This window comes from Marmota marmota, unplaced genomic scaffold (genome assembly GCF_001458135.2).
Source record: "Marmota marmota marmota unplaced genomic scaffold, marMar, whole genome shotgun sequence".
Classification (NCBI taxonomy): Eukaryota; Metazoa; Chordata; class Mammalia; order Rodentia; family Sciuridae; genus Marmota; species Marmota marmota.
The window spans coordinates 5,723,270-5,733,301 of NW_026000103.1; the positions used below are offsets into that span (position 1 = coordinate 5,723,270).

The 10,032-nt window shown below is 40.6% G+C and overlaps 1 protein-coding gene across 4 annotated transcripts in view; it reads left to right on the top strand.

Moving 5' to 3' along the window:
• The first annotated feature begins 205 nt into the window (after positions 1–205).
• Frem1 (FRAS1 related extracellular matrix 1) overlaps positions 206–10,032 on the top strand; it is a 170,360-nt gene continuing 160,533 nt past the window's right edge. For 2 of the 4 annotated variants that reach the window (XM_048783943.1, XM_048783944.1), the window contains exon 1: positions 206–584. The gene's annotated coding sequence lies outside the window, so the exon portion shown is untranslated. Of the gene's footprint in view, positions 836–10,032 lie in introns of all 4 variants that reach the window. The other 2 variants (XM_015502585.2, XM_048783940.1) reach the window with 2 other exon arrangements.

Consider the following 10,032-nt stretch of genomic DNA (forward strand, 5'->3'; position numbering starts at 1 on the left):
AAATCTTTCAGGCTGGGAATTTGTTCAAAGAAAAGAGGTGCAAGAAAACAGAAGTGTGTTTGAAGAGTGTGAGTGTGTGTATAGGAGTGGATGTGTGCGTAGCATTGCGAGTATGTATGCACACAAGTGTGCAGGTGGCAATGTGTGCATGCCTTTGTATGTGTTTGCCTGTGGTTGTGTGGCTGAGTGTATATGCATGCCCTGTGCGTGTGTGTGTGTGTGTGTGTGTGTGTGTGTACGCGGGAGCGCGCCTCTCTACTGCAGGCGGGAGAGCTTCTTGGGCTCAGCCAGTGGCAGAGCAGTTAGTACATCACTAATAGTGAGAAAGCAAGCTGGGAAGAGGCTAGGAAGAGAAGCAACCAACCTATTAACAAAAGCTCAGCTTGTCCCTGCAGACCCGACCAGCAGAAGGGACAGGCGAGCTGTGGCTCTCAGCCAGGGAGCTGGGAGCTAGGGCTCCCTGCAAACAGTTGCAGGCAACCTCATCATGCCCGTCTCTCTGGGAGTTCTGAAGCTGGGTGCTCGGGAAGTTTTCAAAGCCACAGCAGCAGCCTTGGAGAAGACCAGCAAAGGGAGTGCAGCGTGTATGTGAACTTCAATTTTATGTTTTTTTTTTTTTTTGGTTGTGTGGGTTAATGGATTTTTAGTACAAAGAAAACTCAAACCCAGCTGACCTGAAAGACTGGAATTTCAGCTCTTTTCCTTCCCTGGGATAGTTTTCCTCCCCCTTCCTCTCAAAGCCCTTTAAACCAGATTACCGGGTCAGTGACTCTTATCCAGCCCGCCAGTTTCAAGGGTTTGTAGCTTTTTGGCTTGGAAAGGAAAACCACTACCTGTAAGTATCCGCTTTCCGGGCTTCCTCTCCTTCTGACTGTGAATGTTCTGTTAGCAGAATGCCCAGAGGCTGTTTGCATATGATCATTAACACTGAGTAACAATGCAAGAAGTCTGCAGAGGCGGTTTGCAAAAGTTTAATTCTCCTGTTAACTCGGAAGGTGGGCAGCTTGCACTGCTAGCAAACCAAATGCTGACACCCATTTCGAAATCTCTTCTGAATTCATTGCCAATGGTATTCACCAATGAAGTAACCATTTTTGAATTTTGTATTTTCTCCCTGAAGTTAAAATGTTTCTTCTCAGCTAAATGAAATAGCCAAGGAAAGAGTTGCAAAAGTGAACAGAACAGACAATATCCCCAGAATATAAAAATCTAGAAATTTGGAGATGATTTCTGGATACCTTTGCTTAAGTTTAGTTATATTTGGATGTATTATTTAAAAATATGACCTCTAAAAGACTTGAGAGATAGAGTTGGGGAGGCAAAGAAATCACATTGTTCTAAAGTTTTTGTTTCTGATTTTTTAGACTTTCTGCTCATTACTGAGATTTGGCCCAGAGATTTTGGTGCTGTAGAAATCATTTCTTTGAGTTTTCATCTGGAATCACAAGGAATTAGTTTTAAGGCATTTGATTTTAGTTTTGTTTGTTTGTTTGCTTATTTTTAAACTATTGCCTTCAGTCTTGCTGCTGGTGTGAATTACAAAGCTTAAAAAGAGCATTTCCGGGGGCTGGCTGGTGTTTATGGGCTGGAAATCTTGCTGGAGAGATTAACCTTTTCAGAGCTGTTTTGGAGACCAGATCCACTAATACAGCTTCTTTTCAGGTCTCTGCTTTGGACAATTGTTAGCATCCTGGGCTCTGGCTAAGTTTGAAGGGTTGCATCCTAGCCCCCATCTCCACCTCCACATGTTAAAAGTGACTTCTGTGTATGTCTAGGAAAATGCAAAGGACCTTTGCTCTTTTTCTCCACTGGGACTCTTCAAAACTTAAAGTGGGTGAGAACCTCCTGGGGGCTTGGTGGAAAAGCAGATTCTTCGTACTCACCCCTAAAGGATTTTAGGCCTGTGTGAGGCTGGGAATCTGCCCAGGTGAATCTGAAGCAGGTGACATCACACTTGGGTAAACATTGTACTACCTGGTGCTTAGCAGTTAAAATTCTTGTCATGTACTTGGTTAATACCAAATCTCATGTCTAAATGATAAACCTGAGTTTGAGCTCATGTTAAAACTAACTTAAGTGCAACATGGTTTTTGCATGCTTGGCTGCCGAATGAGGGCTTTTAACCAGTTTTTCCACCAGTCTCATCTTTCTTTTCCCTTCCTCCCTTTTCCATCTCTGCTTTTCCATTCCCATGAGTTTGAAAAGGAGCTGAAACCTCAAAACCATGTCTCCTTGCTGTCAGGTGCTGGGCTATAGACTGACCTGCCCCTGCACCGCTAAGCAATGTTTGTCCTGGACACTTGAAACCTGGGGCTGTTTTTAATTTATTATCAGCTTTCTGGGGATGCTCTGTTCCTGGGGCTGGTCTTAGTTGCGCTGAACCGAGTTGGATTTCTTGGAAAATTTCAGGAGGAGACTTCTTTCTAGAAACAGTTTATATTGGAGCAACCCCCAGGGATTGAAGAAACAGGAAATGGTTTGTCCATCAGGTTAAAGTCCTCATTTGACCACACATGAAAGCCAGAACTCAGCCTCTATCCCCAACCTCATGTTTTTATGGCATTTAATATTTAAAGTAAAAAGAGCAGGATGTAGTCTTTAAAGCTCTTTCCTTTCTCGCTTTTCCTCATTCCAAGTATTTGGGGGTCATATGCTATGTGCCAGGCTCAGTGCTAGTTTCTAAGGATTCCTAAGTGACCAGCGTGAATAGTATGGACAGGGTCCTTGTCCTCAAGGTGTTTCCAATCTTAGCTGTTGCCAACCAGCCTTGGATGAGTCACCAAAGTATTCTGAGCTTTACATCCTCCATTCTGTGAAATGAGTTGGATTAATGAGTTTAGGTATCTTTCTAACTCTGATATCTGACACTGATAGAAAAGGTTCAGTCTTCTACATGCAGATATGGAAGATGGGATCTGTTTTAGCATTTGCTTTGGGAACAGGCCTCAATACTTGGCCTACTTCTTTTCTTCAAAATTTAACCATTATATCTTAAATTTTTTTTTTCCTTTGACAAAAAACCAAGACTCAACCAGTATACCGAGTCAGACAAATGCCACCTTTTCAGAGCACACAACCCTCCCTCACAATGGGATCATGTAACTCACCAGAAAGGCTGTTTCCCTGGGCCAGGTCATTGGGGGGGGGGCAGCCTCTTATCTTGTCTGAATCTGATGTTGGTTCCCTTTAGAGAGCTGGGTGGTCTGAGAGGGCTTGCCAGTTTCCAAAGTGCATGACTTGCAACCTGATACTTTCATTTAAGCCATTCTCCAGCTTGTGTGCAGCCAGGTGAGAGGCTCAATCTGAAACCTTTGAGGGTCTGGAAAGACAAAAAGCAAACAAAATCCCTACTCCCTAATGAAAAATTGTCTGTATTGTATTTTGTCCGTGATGTAGCTTCTCTTGTGGTGGTGGCTGGGACACCATTTCAAAGCCTCTAAAACTTGGCGGTCAATAGAGAGAAGACCTATGTGCTGTTCTAATAAGTGCAGCCTCCAGCTGTCTGAAGGACTAGGTTTGGGTGGGAAACTATTGATTGGAGGACAAGGACAGGGATCTTGCAAAGTTAGGACATTTTTTTTTTTTAAAGAGAGAGTAAGAGAGAGAGAGAGAGAATTTTTAGTATTTATTTATTTATTTTTTGGCGGACACAACATCTTTGTTTGTATGTGGTGCTGAGGATCGAACCCGCGCCGCACGCATGCCAGGCGAGCGCGCTACCACTTGAGCCACATCCCCAGCCCAAGTTAGGACATTTTTAACAGAATGTTCTCTGCCCCTCATTGGCTAGTTTTTACAGGAGAAAGAAAACAGAGTTTTGGTTTCACTCATATTCCTGCCTATTTGTATGGGGTTGACGATATTTGGAAATTTGTATGGACATGTCAGAAATGCTCCTTTGGGGCATCACCCAAAAGCTGCTGAGATTGCTTGACACTTTGCACTCTGAACTTCATCCTGGAAACTTTCCTGTCTGGCTTCCTAGAGAGATAAACACTCCAGGCCTAAACCCAGAGGCCTTCTCTGGGGTGCTCTCCCTCCCTGGGACCCATCTCTGCATTCCATCAATGCTATCAGCTGCTTGGTGCTTACAAAGGCTCCCTGCACTCCAAAGATAAAGGAGCCACATCTTTGTCTCAGAAGGCCCGCTCCCCCTCAATGTCATGGGGTCTTCATTCCAAGGCCTGTATTTCTTATTAGCACACACATGTAAAATTCCTTATTTTGCAAAACCTCTATAAAGTTAGAAAGTTTTCAGATAGAATAGAAATCCCCACATGTAGATTCATCCAAATGCTTAAAAGTTTTTGAAAATTTCCCATAAAATCCCTTTCAGAGCCCTGATTTTCAAAAAATTTTTCAATTTATTTTTTACATGAGCTTTATTATTATTATTATTATTTGCATTACAATTCTTAATACACCTTTATACCACAATTTATCATATCTCTGTATACAAGTTATGTTGACACCAAATTCACATCTTCATACATGTATTTTGTACCACGACTAGGATCTCCTTCCCTCTTCCATGCAATTCCCCTTCTCCCTTCCTTTCCCTCCCACCTCTCTTCCCTATCTAGAGGTAATCTTCTTCTCATGCTCCTCCTCCCTACCTCATTTTGAGTCACCCTCCTTATATCAGAGAAGACATTCGGCATTTGTTTTTTTGGGATTCAGAGCCCTGATTTTTCTTTCCTGAAAAATTGATCTTATTTCTTCTGTTTTCTTGGTACCAGGGCTTGAACCCAAGGGCACTTAACCACCAAGCCACATTTCCAGTCCTTTTTATATTTTATTTAGAGATAGGGTCTCGCTGAGTTGCTTAGGGCCTTGCTAAGTTGCTGAGACTGACTTTGAACTTGGATTCCTCCTGCCTCAGCCTCCCCATTTGCCGGTATTACTGGTGCGTGCCCCTGCACCCAGCATGATCCTACTTCTTAGAATGACAACACGGTAACAGTATTTTAATTCTATTTTATATAACATACTCCCTCTTTTATAACATGTTAGGATGTTACTATTTCATCCAATAAACATAAGTGATTGTTTTGAAACTAAAAGCACTGGTACAAGAGTCTGAATGTTAAATCAGAGAGGTCTAGTAGGAAAAAAAAAAAGAATGGCCTTTGAATATATTTCAATTAAATTCTAATCCTGGGTTCAGGTTTTTATTTTTTTGTTCTGTAACCTTAGCTTACTTAGCCAGCTCCTTGGGAGTAAAATAAGAGTATTAATACTTATCGTGCTAGATGTCTCTGCGTGATGCATGATGTATAAATGTTCAGTAAACATTTCTTCTTTGAGAGAGGACTGATACAGGATGTGGCACTTACCTGATTTATAGGTGAAAAGAAAGGAGAAATTGTCAACTTTCTTCCAAATCCCACTGACTGGTCAGAGCAGAGCTCAGCCTTCCACTCCCCTGGCCTTTACTCAGGCCAGCAGCGTGGTTCTTGTCTGATTCTTTCTCATAAATTGAGTTTCCTGAAACAGGTTTGTGAACTCATAAACCATCAAAGTGACTACTATGGAGAATCAGGGCAGTGTGGAAGTCATTCTGTCCTCATTCTTCCTGACCCTGAGGCTTTGGAGAATTTTATAGATGCTTTAGGTAAATATACAGGAGAGGAAGCATTTTTTTTCTCAGGATTTTGCTCCTTTGTAGCCAGGGACTCAGCTTCAGGGAGAAATGTTTGTCTGAGAATTTGAAATGTAGAGGTTATCCCATAGTGAGCCTGTGAACTGTCACCAAATGGAAGAACATAGTTGTTCAGATGTGTGGAGTATACTCTCCCCCACCATTTTTTTTCTCGTCTATCTGATATTTGCACTGGGGGTCAGGCACTCAACTTATGCTTACTGTGCATCTCTGTGTTAGACCCAACACTAGCTCTGGAGAAACTCGGATGAGCATGGTTTTCACCTTCAAGGAGCTTGTAGACCAGGGGAAAAAGTAGGGAGATAGTTTTTAATGGATACAAATAAATAATAAAATGCCTGCAGGTGCGGTATTACAGGATTCTATATGAGCAGATAAAATTGGTCTGGGAGGTTGAGACCTGAAGAATGGGTAGAATTTAGCCAGGCAAATGGGATGATTGTGGAGTGGAAGAGGGGCATTCATGGTAAAAGGAGTAGCACGAAAAAACTCAGAAGCTGGTGGGGGAGTATGGGGAGTCCAAGGAAGGGAAGAAGCCCGTTTGAGTAGCCCGTCAATGGCCAGGAAGACAATGATGATTGTGGCTTAGCGGTAGAGCACTCACCTAGCATGTGCAAGGCCCTAGGTTGGATCCTCAGCACCACATAAAAATAAATAAACTAAAGATATTGTGTCCAATTACAACTAAAAAATAAATATTTTTTAAAAAAAGAAGAAGCAGCTGGAGAGGTGGGCAGGGGAAATCCAGTCTCACAGCTTATAGGGACCCAGAAAGCACACAATCTACACTTCTTCCTGATAACAAGGACCCCTGGCTTGTGTCTGTCTATACCTCAGCCCTTACCATTATCAGCCAACACTGAGGGAACAATCTGAAAATAAGTGGAGACTTCTACCCATTTTTCCTGTTTTTGCACCCTGGAACCACAGAGTAAAGTCATTCCTCCTTTAAATATTTGAAGACAAACTTTTTTTTTTTTTTTCTTCCCTGTATAAATTGCTGCCAAAGCAGGTCTGCTTTTTCTCATACATATGCAGTTAATTTTTGGAAATATAGAGTTACACATTTTTGTTTATTGAAAGCTAATTTACTGGCTTTAGTCCATCATTCCTGCCTCCGATTATCAAGGCTGTGGATCTTGACTGTGTCCTCGGTGATAAGTCAACCCTCTGGGATTTGTGCTGTCTGTGAATTGGATAAGCTTGTCTTCTGTATCTTTGTTTAAGGATTTAAAAAATGTTTAATGAGAGAAAGTAAAAACAGAGCTGAGGCACAACTCTGTTTCTCTTAAGTGTGATGATGTCCCTGACTTCCTTCTCTTTTTTTCTTTTTGAAGAGGAAAATAGTCACAGTGACTCTCTAACCCACAATCATAGAAATTCTAAGTTCAGTAGGAACAATCTTTTTACAAGATTGTTAAAGGTACACTTCATTTTTTATTTCATTTATTGACCCAGACGTCAACTGCATACTACATACAATAGACAGGTTTATCCTCTGGTTTCAAAACAAATAGATAAGTAGTTACTGCCAGGTAGGATGGGGTAAACATCCATGATGGGTTTAAATTAAAAAATAAACAAAAAACAAAAAATAAAACTTCCGCAGTGGCAAGAAGGGAAACTTTCTAAATGGGATGATTAGATCTTAGGGCATCCTGGAGGAGGTAAAACAAGGACATTCCAGGTAATATAAAATAGCACTTTTAATGTGTATTTGTTGTCATTTAAAATAAAGTGATGTCTTGATCAGACATTAGCAACCCATTTGGAATTACAGACCAATTGCTTTTTCTCTTGCTTTCCTCAACTTTCATTCTCTTTACCTTATTTTAACATTTTCTTCATTTTAAGGAAATGGGATTCTTCCTTACCATATGCCAAGTCTCAGTAACTTGGGTCTCCAGACTGTCTGACGGTGGCCTCTGTTACTTTAGTACCTATTTGACACAATAGATCAGAATAAAACTACACAGCTTTTTATAAAAATGATTTTACTAGTTTTGGAAAGTAGCTAATGTCTCAAACCCTTAGAAATTTTGAAATGATCAAACAAATAAACAAACAAAATAGCTACCATATGACTCAGCTATACCACTCCTTGGTATTTATCCTAAAAAATTAAGTCAGCATATTGTAGCAATAGATGAATACCCATATTTATAACAGCACAATTCACAATAGCCAAATTATGGAACCAGCCTAGCTGTCCATCAACAGATGAATGGATAAAGAAACTATGATATATATTCACAATAGAGTTTTATTCAGTCATAAAGAAGAATGAAATTATGTCTTATGCAGGCAAATGGATGGAATTTGAGAGCATTTTTATAAGTGAAATTAAGCTGAACTCAGTCAAGGGTTGTATGTTTTCTCTTATATGTGGAAGCTAGAGAGGAAAAGGGTGGGGGGAGAGAGGTGGGTGATTATCTCATGAAAATAGAAAGAGACCAGTAGAGAAAAGGGATCAGGGAGGGAGGAGGGAAGAAAAAAGAGAGATACTGGGGAACAATAATGAGCAAATTACATTGTCATATTGTGTGCATGTAAGAATATGTAACTATGTTATGTTACAATATTATGTATCATTATAATGCAACAATAAAAATATGGAAAAGAACCCAGCAGCTGCTGAAGGTACTGATTGGTGATTAAAATATTACTTGTGGGTGATTTATCAGTAGGAGGACAGGAGTTGAATGGCCATTTGATTGTTTTAAGTAGTACCCAGAGTTTAACACTGCATTTTATATCCTGTTCATTTCCTGTTCACCATACAGCCATGTCCATAGCACCTCCTCCTGCTGTTAGTAGACCTTCCAAATTGTTAAGACATTACTACAGCAAAAGGAAATAAAAGAAAACCTGTAGCCACATAGACCCACATTTAAAAAAAAATCAATTCATAATATGCTCTGGACTTAAGAATTTGACTACAGAATAGGGTCACAGAGAAACTTCCTCAGGCAAGGTTAATAGCTAGCTTTGCACTTTCTCAGAGTCTTTAAAAAACCCCAGATGGAACCCATTTTATCTTTCTCATTTGGCCGTAAAACCCATGTGGTGCTGATTTGACTGTTCCAGTGAGCACGGAGAAGAGTGCAGTGTGTGCCATTTTGCACTACAGATGTTATGTGGCCTACTTGTTGATGGTTGCTCAGTTCCTTTGCTGGAAACTATTGGTCTTCATTTAACCTGTAAAGAGACATTTCCTGTTCTGTGGCTTTGTAAATTGCTATGGTGCCAGATTCCTTATAGTGCATAGAAACCACAGGTTATGTGAAATGTTTGGTAGGAAGACTTTAGGGTCCTGGCCTATCCCTCCTTCCACTTTAGTATTTGCCTACATTAGGGATGGCCAGGCATAGCGGTGCATGCCTGTAATCTCAGCTACTTGGGAGACTAAGGTAGGAGGGTCAACTGCGCCCCCCCCCCCCAAAAAAAATGAAAAAGTTCTGGGATGTGGCGCATTGGTAGAACACCATTGGGTTCAATCACCATCCTGGGGGAAAAAAGAGAGAGAGAGAAAAGAAAAGATCATATTGTTCATCCAAACAGAAGGCTAGAAGGCTAGAGATAGTGAAATGGGCTCAAATGGACAAGATCAAGGTTTGTGAACAAGTTAAAGTGTGTCGTAGGGGTGTGGGATAATGGCCATTATTTCACTGATGAGTCAACAATAGGAAATTGGTACATGAAGAAACAGAGGAGAATTATAATTTGGAAGGGTATGTGCAGTTTTTAATTTAGAGACCAGAAGGTTTGAATTTTTCTGCTTTGCAACAGAGGATGGAGCATATAACCTCAAATTTGTTTCTGTTATCAATAATAGATTGATAGCAAATAATAATTTTAGGAAGATCTATAAATCTGAATATACCTATTTCTATTTTGCCCTGAAATATCATATTGGGCGGGGGGAAGCAAGGAAAAGCTTTTACCTTTGTTTTAAATTCATAGCACATCAGGGTGCAGTGGCCCACCCCTGAAATCCCAGCAACTCAGGAGGCTGAGGCAGGAGGATGGCAAGTTCAAAACCAGCCTCAGCAACTTAGCATGGTCCTAAGAAACTTAGGGAGATTCTGTCTCAAAATAAAATATAAAAAGTGCTGAGGATGTGGCTCAGTGCTTAAATGCCCCTGGGTTCAAGCCTTGGTTTAAAAAAAAAAAAATTCACAGCACAAGATAAAGTTAAAATGCAATAGAAACTCTCGATAATAGAAATTGTAGTTAAACTATTAATTTCTTTAATTTTAGACTTTGATTTCTTTCTGATAATTCAGGAAGCCACTGACTTTGTATGTGCATCTTACATATGTGGCTGGCTTTCTAGGAATGGCCATTGACCAGGCTGTCAATGAAAGCTT